This window comes from Hesperophylax consimilis, chromosome 17, assembly GCF_061612785.1.
Source record: "Hesperophylax consimilis isolate HC1 chromosome 17, BYU_Hcon_1.0, whole genome shotgun sequence".
Classification (NCBI taxonomy): Eukaryota; Metazoa; Arthropoda; class Insecta; order Trichoptera; family Limnephilidae; genus Hesperophylax; species Hesperophylax consimilis.
Genome location: NC_142852.1, coordinates 33,373,101 through 33,391,131, shown reverse-complemented (window position 1 = coordinate 33,391,131; position 18,031 = coordinate 33,373,101).

Genomic DNA, 18,031 nt, shown 5'->3' with positions numbered 1-18,031 from the left:
TAAGATTCTAAATCATGAAGAAAAGGCTTGTGAAGCCAGTTTTGCTAGTACTCATACTAGACAAGACGACGGTAGATACGTAGTAAGTTTACCGCGTCGAGCATGCATTGATCAGCTGGGAAGCTCATTGCTCACTGCTGAAAAAAGATTTAAAAATATAGAAAGAAAATTTGTGTCAAATCCCGAATTGAAGACACAATATATACAATTCATGCGTGAATATGAGGAATTAGGTCATATGGAGGTGTGTGACCAGTCAAAGGGGGATCGTGAATCCTATTTTTTACCTCATCACGCTGTAATAAAAGAATCAAGCACTACTACTAAAGTGAGGGTCGTTTTTGACGGCTCCGCCAAAACTTCAAATGGAATTTCTCTCAATGACGCCTTGATGACAGGACCTGTTATACAAAAGGACTTATGCACCCAACTATTGCATTTCAGGAAACATCAAGTAGTACTGACGGCTGACATCGAGAAGATGTACCGCCAGATTAATGTGTGTGAAGCGGACCGTGACCTGCAGAAGATAGTGTGGCGCGAGTCGCCGCAGGAGGTGCTCAAGCATTACCGTCTGAAGACAGTCACATATGGTCTGGGGCCTTCCTCTTTCTTAGCCACTAGAAGTCTACGGCAAATTGGTATGGATAACAATATAAATTTTCCTAGAGCTAGTCAGGTCATAGAAAATGACTTCTATATGGATGACTTGTTAACCGGAGGAGATGACATGGAATCCTGTAGAGAGTTAAAAGAGCAATTAATCAACATCTTTTTGTCTGCGGGGATGACCTTGAGGAAATGGAGGTCCAATGTCTTGGAGTTGTCAGCCGAGTCGGGCCAAGCTAAGATTGCCGAATCAGGCAATTCTGAAAAAATTATTACTGACAATCCAAAGACTGAGAAAATATTAGGATTAATATGGAATAATGAATCTGATTATTTTTCTTATGTAATAATGAAACCATCAAGTCGAACCGAGAGTAAAAGACAGATATTATCTTGCATCGCATCAACCTTCGATCCATTAGGTCTTCTAGGACCGATTATAGTTGTAGCCAAATTGATAATGCAGAAGTTATGGCAGTCTAAAGCAGCGTGGGATGATCCATTGCCTAATGAAATATTAGCACCCTGGAGGTCCTACCTTCAAGAATTAATTCAACTAAATGTGTTGAAAATACCAAGAAAAATTATTTGCAGGCAATCTACATATCTACAACTACACGGTTTTTGCGACTCATCTGAGAAAGCGTACGGAGCCTGCGTTTACATGGTGTCGGTGGACCATGTCGGTAAGCGGCATTCACATTTAATAACGTCCAAATCAAGAGTGGCGCCATTGAAGTGTATTTCCCTGCCCAAGTTGGAGCTTTGTAGTGCTGTGCTACTGGCTAAATTAATTAAAAACGTAAAACAAGCGTTAAATATAGTGGAGATCGACACACATTATTGGTGTGACTCCATGATAACGTTGTGCTGGCTGAAAGGTCAACCTACGAGATGGGCTACTTTCGTTGCAAACCGAGTAGCCGAAATACAAGAACTTAGTGATCCAGATCTATGGAGACATGTATCATCAGCCGACAATGCAGCAGATATACTTTCAAGAAGAACCACTACAGATAAATTGATAAATTCTGCAATATGGTGGAATGGACCAAGTTGGTTGACCGAGGGAGTCAACGCTTGGCCTATATCAAATATTTCGTGTTCAAACCCTCCTGAACTCAAAGGCAAAAATATTCTATTATCCACAGATATTCAAGAATGGGAGATATTTGAAAAATTCTCATCATTTATTAAATTGAAAAGAGTTACTGCGTATGTATTGCGATTTGTCAATAACTGCAGAAGTGTTAAGGGTAAAATTTCAGACAATTTAAGTGTGGCTGAATTGGAATCAAGCTTGAAATGTCTATTGAGATCAGCTCAAATACACGCCTTTCAAAAGGAATTGAAAGAATTAAAAAACCATGGCATCGTCAACAAGAAAAGTAATTTAAAATCTCTTAATCCCTTCTTACATGATGGTCTAATATATGTAGGCGGTAGGTTGAATTTGGCTACACATTTATCTTACCAACAAAAACACCCAGTTATCTTGCCGGCTAAACATAAGCTAACTGAATTGATAATACGTCACTACCATTATGTAAACCTACACGCAGGACCTCAAGCTTTGTTAGCTAAAATACGATTAAAATTTTGGCCCATCTTTGGTAAAAATACTATTAAAAAGATATTACATAAATGTGTTGTATGTTTTAGATGTCGTCCCCGAACCGGTCATCAAATCATGGGAAATTTGCCACCCGAAAGAATTACGCCGAGTCGTCCTTTCGCTATCACCGGAATAGATTACGCCGGACCAATTCTAATTAAAAGTGGGACGCTGAGGAAGGCTTCCCTCGCAAAATCGTATTTATGTATCTTTATTTGCTTCTCAACCAAGGCCGTTCACTTGGAATTAGTTTCGGATTTATCTAGCAATGCTTTTTTGAACAGCTTAAAAAGGTTTATATCCCGTAGGGGACAACCTGAAAAGATCTTTTCCGACAATGCTAGTAATTTTAAAGGAGCTAGCAGCAGACTCAAAGAGCTGTACACCAGCTTGAGGGAAAACAACGACAATATTCAAAATTATTTAGTGAACAGAGGTATTGAGTGGAAGTTCATAACCCCTCGAGCCCCTAATCAGGGAGGTTTGTGGGAAGCAGCAGTAAAATCAGCAAAATTCCATTTATATAGAATCACTAACAATTCTTCATTAACATTTGAACTCTTATATACCTTAATTTGTCAGATTGAGGCCTGTTTGAACTCCCGTCCATTAACTTCCTTATCCGACGACATCCATGATTACCAACCTCTTACCCCAAACCATTTCCTTATAGGCACTGAATCCTGTATCATTCCTGAGAGAGACGTCCGGGCGATACCGGACAACAGACTAACTCAATATCAGAGGATCAGTTCGCTAATTCAATCTTTTTGGTCTAGATGGAAGCAAGATTACCTGATGGAACTACAAAAGAGAACTAAATGGCAGACCAGCACTCAACGGGCACTGCAAAAAGACGATCTGGTGATTTTAAAGGAAGATCATTTACCTCCACTTTTATGGAAAATGGCCCGAATTCTGCATACACACCCTGGAGCGGATGGAGTAGTACGAGTTGTTACACTAAAAACACCTCAAGGAGTCTTTGTGAGGCCCATCACAAAGATATGTCTGATGCCCCTGGATTCAGACACTAAACCTGTAATTGACGTCCCGGACCTTACCAAGGATTGATTATGTACATTACACTATGATGCTTATCTTCTCGACTCCACCTTGGATGGATCAAGCAGAAGACCTGAGAAGAAAGAAAAAAAAAAAAAAAGAACAATAATTGTGTTGTGTTCAGTGTAAACTATATTATTTGTGTTATTGAACTATTTAAATATGTAAAAATTAGTATGCAGACGTGTGTAATTTAGTCATTTTTGAATTTTTTTTGGTTATTTAATAGGATTAATAATTTTCTAGTTATCTTTAGTTTATTAATAGAGTAATTCAACAGCATTTATACAGTTAAATTTATAAGTTTACCAGCAGGGCATAAAAAAAAGGGGGTTTTATTTTGTTAATTTCTGCTATTTTGAATTATTTTGTTAGTATTTTTGTGGTATATTTAGATTAAGAATTTTTAGTTTATTCTGTTTGGTTTATAGTTTATTTTAAATAGATTATCATTCAAAAATTTAGTGCAATTTTTGAATCCCGCCCCCTGGCAATATGTTCAATTTTGCAGGCTACCGACATCTGTAGTCTAGAAATTTGAAGTTACTACGTTTAACCAAAATGGTGTGAGTCCTTGCTTAGAAAATAGTGTCAATTTGGTCGGTATAGCAGGTTTCATTTTTACTGCTAGAAATCACAATGACAAGTGTTTTATTTACATGTAGTGGGTTTTGAAGTCTTTAAAAAGGCTCGCATTATGTATTTTTTCGTTCTTTTCTCAACAATAACTCGATAATAAACAAGCTCATAAGTCAGAGCGATCGTAGCAGTGTTATTCGCACAGTTTCCTTATAAATATTGTACCTGTTTCAATAGTTTGAAATAAATGTAAAGTGGTATCAAGAAAACCAGTTTTTATTCAAAAAGGATCATCCCCAATTTTTAACAAGTATCTTCAACTTACATAATATTATTGAATTGATTAAGGAATGTTTCCATGTGAACTGATATCAGTTGTGTGAGAGGGTTACCAAACACAGCTAAAGCCATTTCAGGCAAAGTTTCAATTCTGAGTGGTTGTCTTACACCAATACGATACTGAGAGTATCTTCAACTTACATAATATTATTGAATTGATTAAGGAATGTTTCCATGTTAACTGATATCAGTTGTGTGAGAGGGTTACCAAACACAGCTAAAGCCATTTCAGGCAAAGTTTCAATTCTGAGTGGTTGTCTTACACCAATACGATACTGAGAGTATCTTCAACTTACATAATATTATTGAATTGATTAAGGAATGTTTCCATGTTAACTGATATCTGTTGTGTGAGAGGGTTACCAAACACAGCTAAAGCCATTTCAGGCAAAGTTTCAATTCTGAGTGGTTGTCTTACACCAATACGATACTGAGAGTATCTTCAACTTACATAATATTATTGAATTGATTAAGGAATGTTTCCATGTTAACTGATATCAGTTGTGTGAGAGGGTTACCAAACACAGCTAAAGCCATTTCAGGCAAAGTTTCAATTCTGAGTGGTTGTCTTACACCAATACGATACTGAGAGTATCTTCAACTTACATAATATTATTGAATTGATTAAGGAATGTTTCCATGTGAACTGATATCAGTTGTGTGAGAGGGTTACCAAACACAGCTAAAGCCATTTCAGGCAAAGTTTCAATTCTGAGTGGTTGTCTTACACCAATACGATACTGAGAGTATCTTCAACTTACATAATATTATTGAATTGATTAAGGAATGTTTCCATGTTAACTGATATCAGTTGTGTGAGAGGGTTACCAAACACAGCTAAAGCCATTTCAGGCAAAGTTTCAATTCTGAGTGGTTGTCTTACACCAATACGATACTGAGAGTATCTTCAACTTACATAATATTATTGAATTGATTAAGGAATGTTTCCATGTTAACTGATATCAGTTGTGTGAGAGGGTTACCAAACACAGCTAAAGCCATTTCAGGCAAAGTTTCAATTCTGAGTGGTTGTCTCACACCAATACGATACTGAGAGTATCTTCAACTTACATAATATTATTGAATTGATTAAGGAATGTTTCCATGTTAACTGATATCAGTTGTGTGAGAGGGTTACCAAACACAGCTAAAGCCATTTCAGGCAAAGTTTCAATTCTGAGTGGTTGTCTTACACCAATACGATACTGAGAGTATCTTCCTTCAACTTACATAATATTATTGAATTGATTAAGGAATGTTTCCATGTTAACTGATATCAGTTGTGTGAGAGGGTTACCAAACACAGCTAAAGCCATTTCAGGCAAAGTTTCAATTCTGAGTGGTTGTCTTACACCAATACGATACTGAGAGTATCTTCAACTTACATAATATTATTGAATTGATTAAGGAATGTTTCCATGTTAACTGATATCAGTTGTGTGAGAGGGTTACCAAACACAGCTAAAGCCATTTCAGGCAAAGTTTCAATTCTGAGTGGTTGTCTTACACCAATACGATACTGAGAGTATCTTCCTTCAACTTACATAATATTATTGAATTGATTAAGGAATGTTTCCATGTTAACTGATATCAGTTGTGTGAGAGGGTTACCAAACACAGCTAAAGCCATTTCAGGCAAAGTTTCAATTCTGAGTGGTTGTCTTACACCAATACGATACTGAGAGTATCTTCCTTCAACTTACATAATATTATTGAATTGATTAAGGAATGTTTCCATGTTAACTGATATCAGTTGTGTGAGAGGGTTACCAAACACAGCTAAAGCCATTTCAGGCAAAGTTTCAATTCTGAGTGGTTGTCTTACACCAATACGATACTGAGAGTATCTTCCTTCAACTTACATAATATTATTGAATTGATTAAGGAATGTTTCCACGTTAACTGATATCAGTTGTGTGAGAGGGTTACCAAACACAGCTAAAGCCATTTCAGGCAAAGTTTCAATTCTGAGTGGTTGTCTTACACCAATACGATACTGAGAGTATCTTCCTTCAACTTACATAATATTATTGAATTGATTAAGGAATGTTTCCATGTTAACTGATATCAGTTGTGTGAGAGGGTTACCAAACACAGCTAAAGCCATTTCAGGCAAAGTTTCAATTCTGAGTGGTTGTCTTACACCAATACGATACTGAGAGTATCTTCAACTTACATAATATTATTGAATTGATTAAGGAATGTTTCCATGTTAACTGATATCAGTTGTGTGAGAGGGTTACCAAACACAGCTAAAGCCATTTCAGGCAAAGTTTCAATTCTGAGTGGTTGTCTTACACCAATACGATACTGAGAGTATCTTCAACTTACATAATATTATTGAATTGATTAAGGAATGTTTCCATGTTAACTGATATCTGTTGTGTGAGAGGGTTACCAAACACAGCTAAAGCCATTTCAGGCAAAGTTTCAATTCTGAGTGGTTGTCTTACACCAATACGATACTGAGAGTATCTTCAACTTACATAATATTATTGAATTGATTAAGGAATGTTTCCATGTTAACTGATATCAGTTGTGTGAGAGGGTTACCAAACACAGCTAAAGCCATTTCAGGCAAAGTTTCAATTCTGAGTGGTTGTCTTACACCAATACGATACTGAGAGTATCTTCAACTTACATAATATTATTGAATTGATTAAGGAATGTTTCCATGTGAACTGATATCAGTTGTGTGAGAGGGTTACCAAACACAGCTAAAGCCATTTCAGGCAAAGTTTCAATTCTGAGTGGTTGTCTTACACCAATACGATACTGAGAGTATCTTCAACTTACATAATATTATTGAATTGATTAAGGAATGTTTCCATGTTAACTGATATCAGTTGTGTGAGAGGGTTACCAAACACAGCTAAAGCCATTTCAGGCAAAGTTTCAATTCTGAGTGGTTGTCTTACACCAATACGATACTGAGAGTATCTTCAACTTACATAATATTATTGAATTGATTAAGGAATGTTTCCATGTTAACTGATATCAGTTGTGTGAGAGGGTTACCAAACACAGCTAAAGCCATTTCAGGCAAAGTTTCAATTCTGAGTGGTTGTCTTACACCAATACGATACTGAGAGTATCTTCAACTTACATAATATTATTGAATTGATTAAGGAATGTTTCCATGTTAACTGATATCAGTTGTGTGAGAGGGTTACCAAACACAGCTAAAGCCATTTCAGGCAAAGTTTCAATTCTGAGTGGTTGTCTTACACCAATACGATACTGAGAGTATCTTCAACTTACATAATATTATTGAATTGATTAAGGAATGTTTCCATGTTAACTGATATCAGTTGTGTGAGAGGGTTACCAAACACAGCTAAAGCCATTTCAGGCAAAGTTTCAATTCTGAGTGGTTGTCTTACACCAATACTATACTGAGAGTATCTTCCTTCAACTTACATAATATTATTGAATTGATTAAGGAATGTTTCCATGTTAACTGATATCAGTTGTGTGAGAGGGTTACCAAACACAGCTAAAGCCATTTCAGGCAAAGTTTCAATTCTGAGTGGTTGTCTTACACCAATACGATACTGAGAGTATCTTCAACTTACATAATATTATTGAATTGATTAAGGAATGTTTCCATGTTAACTGATATCAGTTGTGTGAGAGGGTTACCAAACACAGCTAAAGCCATTTCAGGCAAAGTTTCAATTCTGAGTGGTTGTCTTACACCAATACGATACTGAGAGTATCTTCCTTCAACTTACATAATATTATTGAATTGATTAAGGAATGTTTCCATGTTAACTGATATCAGTTGTGTGAGAGGGTTACCAAACACAGCTAAAGCCATTTCAGGCAAAGTTTCAATTCTGAGTGGTTGTCTTACACCAATACGATACTGAGAGTATCTTCAACTTACATAATATTATTGAATTGATTAAGGAATGTTTCCATGTTAACTGATATCAGTTGTGTGAGAGGGTTACCAAACACAGCTAAAGCCATTTCAGGCAAAGTTTCAATTCTGAGTGGTTGTCTTACACCAATACGATACTGAGAGTATCTTCCTTCAACTTACATAATATTATTGAATTGATTAAGGAATGTTTCCATGTTAACTGATATCAGTTGTGTGAGAGGGTTACCAAACACAGCTAAAGCCATTTCAGGCAAAGTTTCAATTCTGAGTGGTTGTCTTACACCAATACGATACTGAGAGTATCTTCCTTCAACTTACATAATATTATTGAATTGATTAAGGAATGTTTCCATGTTAACTGATATCAGTTGTGTGAGAGGGTTACCAAACACAGCTAAAGCCATTTCAGGCAAAGTTTCAATTCTGAGTGGTTGTCTTACACCAATACGATACTGAGAGTATCTTCCTTCAACTTACATAATATTATTGAATTGATTAAGGAATGTTTCCACGTTAACTGATATCAGTTGTGTGAGAGGGTTACCAAACACAGCTAAAGCCATTTCAGGCAAAGTTTCAATTCTGAGTGGTTGTCTTACACCAATACGATACTGAGAGTATCTTCCTTCAACTTACATAATATTATTGAATTGATTAAGGAATGTTTCCATGTTAACTGATATCAGTTGTGTGAGAGGGTTACCAAACACAGCTAAAGCCATTTCAGGCAAAGTTTCAATTCTGAGTGGTTGTCTTACACCAATACGATACTGAGAGTATCTTCCTTCAACTTACATAATATTATTGAATTGATTAAGGAATGTTTCCATGTTAACTGATATCAGTTGTGTGAGAGGGTTACCAAACACAGCTAAAGCCATTTCAGGCAAAGTTTCAATTCTGAGTGGTTGTCTTACACCAATACGATACTGAGAGTATCTTCCTTCAACTTACATAATATTATTGAATTGATTAAGGAATGTTTCCACGTTAACTGATATCAGTTGTGTGAGAGGGTTACCAAACACAGCTAAAGCCATTTCAGGCAAAGTTTCAATTCTGAGTGGTTGTCTTACACCAATACGATACTGAGAGTATCTTCCTTCAACTTACATAATATTATTGAATTGATTAAGGAATGTTTCCATGTTAACTGATATCAGTTGTGTGAGAGGGTTACCAAACACAGCTAAAGCCATTTCAGGCAAAGTTTCAATTCTGAGTGGTTGTCTTACACCAATACGATACTGAGAGTATCTTCAACTTACATAATATTATTGAATTGATTAAGGAATGTTTCCATGTTAACTGATATCAGTTGTGTGAGAGGGTTACCAAACACAGCTAAAGCCATTTCAGGCAAAGTTTCAATTCTGAGTGGTTGTCTTACACCAATACGATACTGAGAGTATCTTCCTTCAACTTACATAATATTATTGAATTGATTAAGGAATGTTTCCATGTTAACTGATATCAGTTGTGTGAGAGGGTTACCAAACACAGCTAAAGCCATTTCAGGCAAAGTTTCAATTCTGAGTGGTTGTCTTACACCAATACGATACTGAGAGTATCTTCAACTTACATAATATTATTGAATTTATTAAGGAATGTTTCCATGTTAACTGATATCAGTTGTGTGAGAGGGTTACCAAACACAGCTAAAGCCATTTCAGGCAAAGTTTCAATTCTGAGTGGTTGTCTTACACCAATACGATACTGAGAGTATCTTCCTTCAACTTACATAATATTATTGAATTGATTAAGGAATGTTTCCATGTTAACTGATATCAGTTGTGTGAGAGGGTTACCAAACACAGCTAAAGCCATTTCAGGCAAAGTTTCAATTCTGAGTGGTTGTCTTACACCAATACGATACTGAGAGTATCTTCCTTCAACTTACATAATATTATTGAATTGATTAAGGAATGTTTCCATGTTAACTGATATCAGTTGTGTGAGAGGGTTACCAAACACAGCTAAAGCCATTTCAGGCAAAGTTTCAATTCTGAGTGGTTGTCTTACACCAATACGATACTGAGAGTATCTTCCTTCAACTTACATAATATTATTGAATTGATTAAGGAATGTTTCCATGTTAACTGATATCAGTTGTGTGAGAGGGTTACCAAACACAGCTAAAGCCATTTCAGGCAAAGTTTCAATTCTGAGTGGTTGTCTTACACCAATACGATACTGAGAGTATCTTCCTTCAACTTACATAATATTATTGAATTGATTAAGGAATGTTTCCATGTTAACTGATATCAGTTGTGTGAGAGGGTTACCAAACACAGCTAAAGCCATTTCAGGCAAAGTTTCAATTCTGAGTGGTTGTCTTACACCAATACGATACTGAGAGTATCTTCCTTCAACTTACATAATATTATTGAATTGATTAAGGAATGTTTCCATGTTAACTGATATCAGTTGTGTGAGAGGGTTACCAAACACAGCTAAAGCCATTTCAGGCAAAGTTTCAATTCTGAGTGGTTGTCTTACACCAATACGATACTGAGAGTATCTTCCTTCAACTTACATAATATTATTGAATTGATTAAGGAATGTTTCCATGTTAACTGATATCAGTTGTGTGAGAGGGTTACCAAACACAGCTAAAGCCATTTCAGGCAAAGTTTCAATTCTGAGTGGTTGTCTTACACCAATACGATACTGAGAGTATCTTCCTTCAACTTACATAATATTATTGAATTGATTAAGGAATGTTTCCATGTTAACTGATATCAGTTGTGTGAGAGGGTTACCAAACACAGCTAAAGCCATTTCAGGCAAAGTTTCAATTCTGAGTGGTTGTCTTACACCAATACGATACTGAGAGTATCTTCCTTCAACTTACATAATATTATTGAATTGATTAAGGAATGTTTCCATGTTAACTGATATCAGTTGTGTGAGAGGGTTACCAAACACAGCTAAAGCCATTTCAGGCAAAGTTTCAATTCTGAGTGGTTGTCTTACACCAATACGATACTGAGAGTATCTTCCTTCAACTTACATAATATTATTGAATTGATTAAGGAATGTTTCCATGTTAACTGATATCAGTTGTGTGAGAGGGTTACCAAACACAGCTAAAGCCATTTCAGGCAAAGTTTCAATTCTGAGTGGTTGTCTTACACCAATACGATACTGAGAGTATCTTCCTTCAACTTACATAATATTATTGAATTGATTAAGGAATGTTTCCATGTTAACTGATATCAGTTGTGTGAGAGGGTTACCAAACACAGCTAAAGCCATTTCAGGCAAAGTTTCAATTCTGAGTGGTTGTCTTACACCAATACGATACTGAGAGTATCTTCCTTCAACTTACATAATATTATTGAATTGATTAAGGAATGTTTCCATGTTAACTGATATCAGTTGTGTGAGAGGGTTACCAAACACAGCTAAAGCCATTTCAGGCAAAGTTTCAATTCTGAGTGGTTGTCTTACACCAATACGATACTGAGAGTATCTTCCTTCAACTTACATAATATTATTGAATTGATTAAGGAATGTTTCCATGTTAACTGATATCAGTTGTGTGAGAGGGTTACCAAACACAGCTAAAGCCATTTCAGGCAAAGTTTCAATTCTGAGTGGTTGTCTTACACCAATACGATACTGAGAGTATCTTCAACTTACATAATATTATTGAATTGATTAAGGAATGTTTCCATGTTAACTGATATCAGTTGTGTGAGAGGGTTACCAAACACAGCTAAAGCCATTTCAGGCAAAGTTTCAATTCTGAGTGGTTGTCTTACACCAATACGATACTGAGAGTATCTTCCTTCAACTTACATAATATTATTGAATTGATTAAGGAATGTTTCCATGTTAACTGATATCAGTTGTGTGAGAGGGTTACCAAACACAGCTAAAGCCATTTCAGGCAAAGTTTCAATTCTGAGTGGTTGTCTTACACCAATACGATACTGAGAGTATCTTCAACTTACATAATATTATTGAATTGATTAAGGAATGTTTCCATGTTAACTGATATCAGTTGTGTGAGAGGGTTACCAAACACAGCTAAAGCCATTTCAGGCAAAGTTTCAATTCTGAGTGGTTGTCTTACACCAATACGATACTGAGAGTATCTTCAACTTACATAATATTATTGAATTGATTAAGGAATGTTTCCATGTTAACTGATATCAGTTGTGTGAGAGGGTTACCAAACACAGCTAAAGCCATTTCAGGCAAAGTTTCAATTCTGAGTGGTTGTCTTACACCAATACGATACTGAGAGTATCTTCAACTTACATAATATTATTGAATTGATTAAGGAATGTTTCCATGTTAACTGATATCAGTTGTGTGAGAGGGTTACCAAACACAGCTAAAGCCATTTCAGGCAAAGTTTCAATTCTGAGTGATTGTCTTACACCAATACGATACTGAGAGTATCTTCCTTCAACTTACATAATATTATTGAATTGATTAAGGAATGTTTCCATGTTAACTGATATCAGTTGTGTGAGAGGGTTACCAAACACAGCTAAAGCCATTTCAGGCAAAGTTTCAATTCTGAGTGGTTGTCTTACACCAATACGATACTGAGAGTATCTTCCTTCAACTTACATAATATTATTGAATTGATTAAGGAATGTTTCCATGTTAACTGATATCAGTTGTGTGAGAGGGTTACCAAACACAGCTAAAGCCATTTCAGGCAAAGTTTCAATTCTGAGTGGTTGTCTTACACCAATACGATACTGAGAGTATCTTCCTTCAACTTACATAATATTATTGAATTGATTAAGGAATGTTTCCACGTTAACTGATATCAGTTGTGTGAGAGGGTTACCAAACACAGCTAAAGCCATTTCAGGCAAAGTTTCAATTCTGAGTGGTTGTCTTACACCAATACGATACTGAGAGTATCTTCCTTCAACTTACATAATATTATTGAATTGATTAAGGAATGTTTCCATGTTAACTGATATCAGTTGTGTGAGAGGGTTACCAAACACAGCTAAAGCCATTTCAGGCAAAGTTTCAATTCTGAGTGGTTGTCTTACACCAATACGATACTGAGAGTATCTTCCTTCAACTTACATAATATTATTGAATTGATTAAGGAATGTTTCCATGTTAACTGATATCAGTTGTGTGAGAGGGTTACCAAACACAGCTAAAGCCATTTCAGGCAAAGTTTCAATTCTGAGTGGTTGTCTTACACCAATACGATACTGAGAGTATCTTCAACTTACATAATATTATTGAATTGATTAAGGAATGTTTCCATGTTAACTGATATCAGTTGTGTGAGAGGGTTACCAAACACAGCTAAAGCCATTTCAGGCAAAGTTTCAATTCTGAGTGGTTGTCTTACACCAATACGATACTGAGAGTATCTTCAACTTACATAATATTATTGAATTGATTAAGGAATGTTTCCATGTTAACTGATATCAGTTGTGTGAGAGGGTTACCAAACACAGCTAAAGCCATTTCAGGCAAAGTTTCAATTCTGAGTGGTTGTCTTACACCAATACGATACTGAGAGTATCTTCCTTCAACTTACATAATATTATTGAATTGATTAAGGAATGTTTCCATGTTAACTTATATCAGTTGTGTGAGAGGGTTACCAAACACAGCTAAAGCCATTTCAGGCAAAGTTTCAATTCTGAGTGGTTGTCTTACACCAATACGATACTGAGAGTATCTTCAACTTACATAATATTATTGAATTGATTAAGGAATGTTTCCATGTTAACTGATATCAGTTGTGTGAGAGGGTTACCAAACACAGCTAAAGCCATTTCAGGCAAAGTTTCAATTCTGAGTGGTTGTCTTACACCAATACGATACTGAGAGTATCTTCAACTTACATAATATTATTGAATTGATTAAGGAATGTTTCCATGTTAACTGATATCAGTTGTGTGAGAGGGTTACCAAACACAGCTAAAGCCATTTCAGGCAAAGTTTCAATTCTGAGTGATTGTCTTACACCAATACGATACTGAGAGTATCTTCCTTCAACTTACATAATATTATTGAATTGATTAAGGAATGTTTCCATGTTAACTGATATCAGTTGTGTGAGAGGGTTACCAAACACAGCTAAAGCCATTTCAGGCAAAGTTTCAATTCTGAGTGGTTGTCTTACACCAATACGATACTGAGAGTATCTTCAACTTACATAATATTATTGAATTGATTAAGGAATGTTTCCATGTTAACTGATATCAGTTGTGTGAGAGGGTTACCAAACACAGCTAAAGCCATTTCAGGCAAAGTTTCAATTCTGAGTGGTTGTCTTACACCAATACGATACTGAGAGTATCTTCAACTTACATAATATTATTGAATTGATTAAGGAATGTTTCCATGTTAACTGATATCAGTTGTGTGAGAGGGTTACCAAACACAGCTAAAGCCATTTCAGGCAAAGTTTCAATTCTGAGTGATTGTCTTACACCAATACGATACTGAGAGTATCTTCCTTCAACTTACATAATATTATTGAATTGATTAAGGAATGTTTCCATGTTAACTGATATCAGTTGTGTGAGAGGGTTACCAAACACAGCTAAAGCCATTTCAGGCAAAGTTTCAATTCTGAGTGGTTGTCTTACACCAATACGATACTGAGAGTATCTTCCTTCAACTTACATAATATTATTGAATTGATTAAGGAATGTTTCCATGTTAACTGATATCAGTTGTGTGAGAGGGTTACCAAACACAGCTAAAGCCATTTCAGGCAAAGTTTCAATTCTGAGTGGTTGTCTTACACCAATACGATACTGAGAGTATCTTCCTTCAACTTACATAATATTATTGAATTGATTAAGGAATGTTTCCACGTTAACTGATATCAGTTGTGTGAGAGGGTTACCAAACACAGCTAAAGCCATTTCAGGCAAAGTTTCAATTCTGAGTGGTTGTCTTACACCAATACGATACTGAGAGTATCTTCCTTCAACTTACATAATATTATTGAATTGATTAAGGAATGTTTCCATGTTAACTGATATCAGTTGTGTGAGAGGGTTACCAAACACAGCTAAAGCCATTTCAGGCAAAGTTTCAATTCTGAGTGGTTGTCTTACACCAATACGATACTGAGAGTATCTTCCTTCAACTTACATAATATTATTGAATTGATTAAGGAATGTTTCCATGTTAACTGATATCAGTTGTGTGAGAGGGTTACCAAACACAGCTAAAGCCATTTCAGGCAAAGTTTCAATTCTGAGTGGTTGTCTTACACCAATACGATACTGAGAGTATCTTCAACTTACATAATATTATTGAATTGATTAAGGAATGTTTCCATGTTAACTGATATCAGTTGTGTGAGAGGGTTACCAAACACAGCTAAAGCCATTTCAGGCAAAGTTTCAATTCTGAGTGGTTGTCTTACACCAATACGATACTGAGAGTATCTTCCTTCAACTTACATAATATTATTGAATTGATTAAGGAATGTTTCCATGTTAACTTATATCAGTTGTGTGAGAGGGTTACCAAACACAGCTAAAGCCATTTCAGGCAAAGTTTCAATTCTGAGTGGTTGTCTTACACCAATACGATACTGAGAGTATCTTCAACTTACATAATATTATTGAATTGATTAAGGAATGTTTCCATGTTAACTGATATCAGTTGTGTGAGAGGGTTACCAAACACAGCTAAAGCCATTTCAGGCAAAGTTTCAATTCTGAGTGGTTGTCTTACACCAATACGATACTGAGAGTATCTTCCTTCAACTTACATAATATTATTGAATTGATTAAGGAATGTTTCCATGTTAACTGATATCAGTTGTGTGAGAGGGTTACCAAACACAGCTAAAGCCATTTCAGGCAAAGTTTCAATTCTGAGTGGTTGTCTTACACCAATACGATACTGAGAGTATCTTCAACTTACATAATATTATTGAATTGATTAAGGAATGTTTCCATGTTAACTGATATCAGTTGTGTGAGAGGGTTACCAAACACAGCTAAAGCCATTTCAGGCAAAGTTTCAATTCTGAGTGGTTGTCTTACACCAATACGATACTGAGAGTATCTTCAACTTACATAATATTATTGAATTGATTAAGGAATGTTTCCATGTTAACTGATATCAGTTGTGTGAGAGGGTTACCAAACACAGCTAAAGCCATTTCAGGCAAAGTTTCAATTCTGAGTGGTTGTCTTACACCAATACGATACTGAGAGTATCTTCCTTCAACTTACATAATATTATTGAATTGATTAAGGAATGTTTCCATGTTAACTGATATCAGTTGTGTGAGAGGGTTACCAAACACAGCTAAAGCCATTTCAGGCAAAGTTTCAATTCTGAGTGGTTGTCTTACACCAATACGATACTGAGAGTATCTTCCTTCAACTTACATAATATTATTGAATTGATTTAGGAATGTTTCCATGTTAACTGATATCAGTTGTGTGAGAGGGTTACCAAACACAGCTAAAGCCATTTCAGGCAAAGTTTCAATTCTGAGTGGTTGTCTTACACCAATACGATACTTAGAGTATCTTCAACTTACATAATATTATTGAATTGATTAAGGAATGTTTCCATGTTAACTGATATCAGTTGTGTGAGAGGGTTACCAAACACAGCTAAAGCCATTTCAGGCAAAGTTTCAATTCTGAGTGGTTGTCTTACACCAATACGATACTGAGAGTATCTTCCTTCAACTTACATAATATTATTGAATTGATTAAGGAATGTTTCCATGTTAACTGATATCAGTTGTGTGAGAGGGTTACCAAACACAGCTAAAGCCATTTCAGGCAAAGTTTCAATTCTGAGTGGTTGTCTTACACCAATACGATACTGAGAGTATCTTCAACTTACATAATATTATTGAATTGATTAAGGAATGTTTCCATGTTAACTGATATCAGTTGTGTGAGAGGGTTACCAAACACAGATAAAGCCATTTCAGGCAAAGTTTCAATTCTGAGTGGTTGTCTTACACCAATACGATACTGAGAGTATCTTCAACTTACATAATATTATTGAATTGATTAAGGAATGTTTCCATGTTAACTGATATCAGTTGTGTGAGAGGGTTACCAAACACAGCTAAAGCCATTTCAGGCAAAGTTTCAATTCTGAGTGGTTGTCTTACACCAATACGATACTGAGAGTATCTTCCTTCAACTTACATAATATTATTGAATTGATTAAGGAATGTTTCCATGTTAACTGATATCAGTTGTGTGAGAGGGTTACCAAACACAGCTAAAGCCATTTCAGGCAAAGTTTCAATTCTGAGTGGTTGTCTTACACCAATACGATACTGAGAGTATCTTCCTTCAACTTACATAATATTATTGAATTGATTAAGGAATGTTTCCATGTTAACTGATATCAGTTGTGTGAGAGGGTTACCAAACACAGCTAAAGCCATTTCAGGCAAAGTTTCAATTCTGAGTGGTTGTCTTACACCAATACGATACTGAGAGTATCTTCCTTCAACTTACATAATATTATTGAATTGATTAAGGAATGTTTCCATGTTAACTGATATCAGTTGTGTGAGAGGGTTACCAAACACAGCTAAAGCCATTTCAGGCAAAGTTTCAATTCTGAGTGGTTGTCTTACACCAATACGATACTGAGAGTATCTTCCTTCAACTTACATAATATTATTGAATTGATTAAGGAATGTTTCCATGTTAACTGATATCAGTTGTGTGAGAGGGTTACCAAACACAGCTAAAGCCATTTCAGGCAAAGTTTCAATTCTGAGTGGTTGTCTTACACCAATACGATACTGAGAGTATCTTCCTTCAACTTACATAATATTATTGAATTGATTAAGGAATGTTTCCATGTTAACTGATATCAGTTGTGTGAGAGGGTTACCAAACACAGCTAAAGCCATTTCAGGCAAAGTTTCAATTCTGAGTGGTTGTCTTACACCAATACGATACTGAGAGTATCTTCCTTCA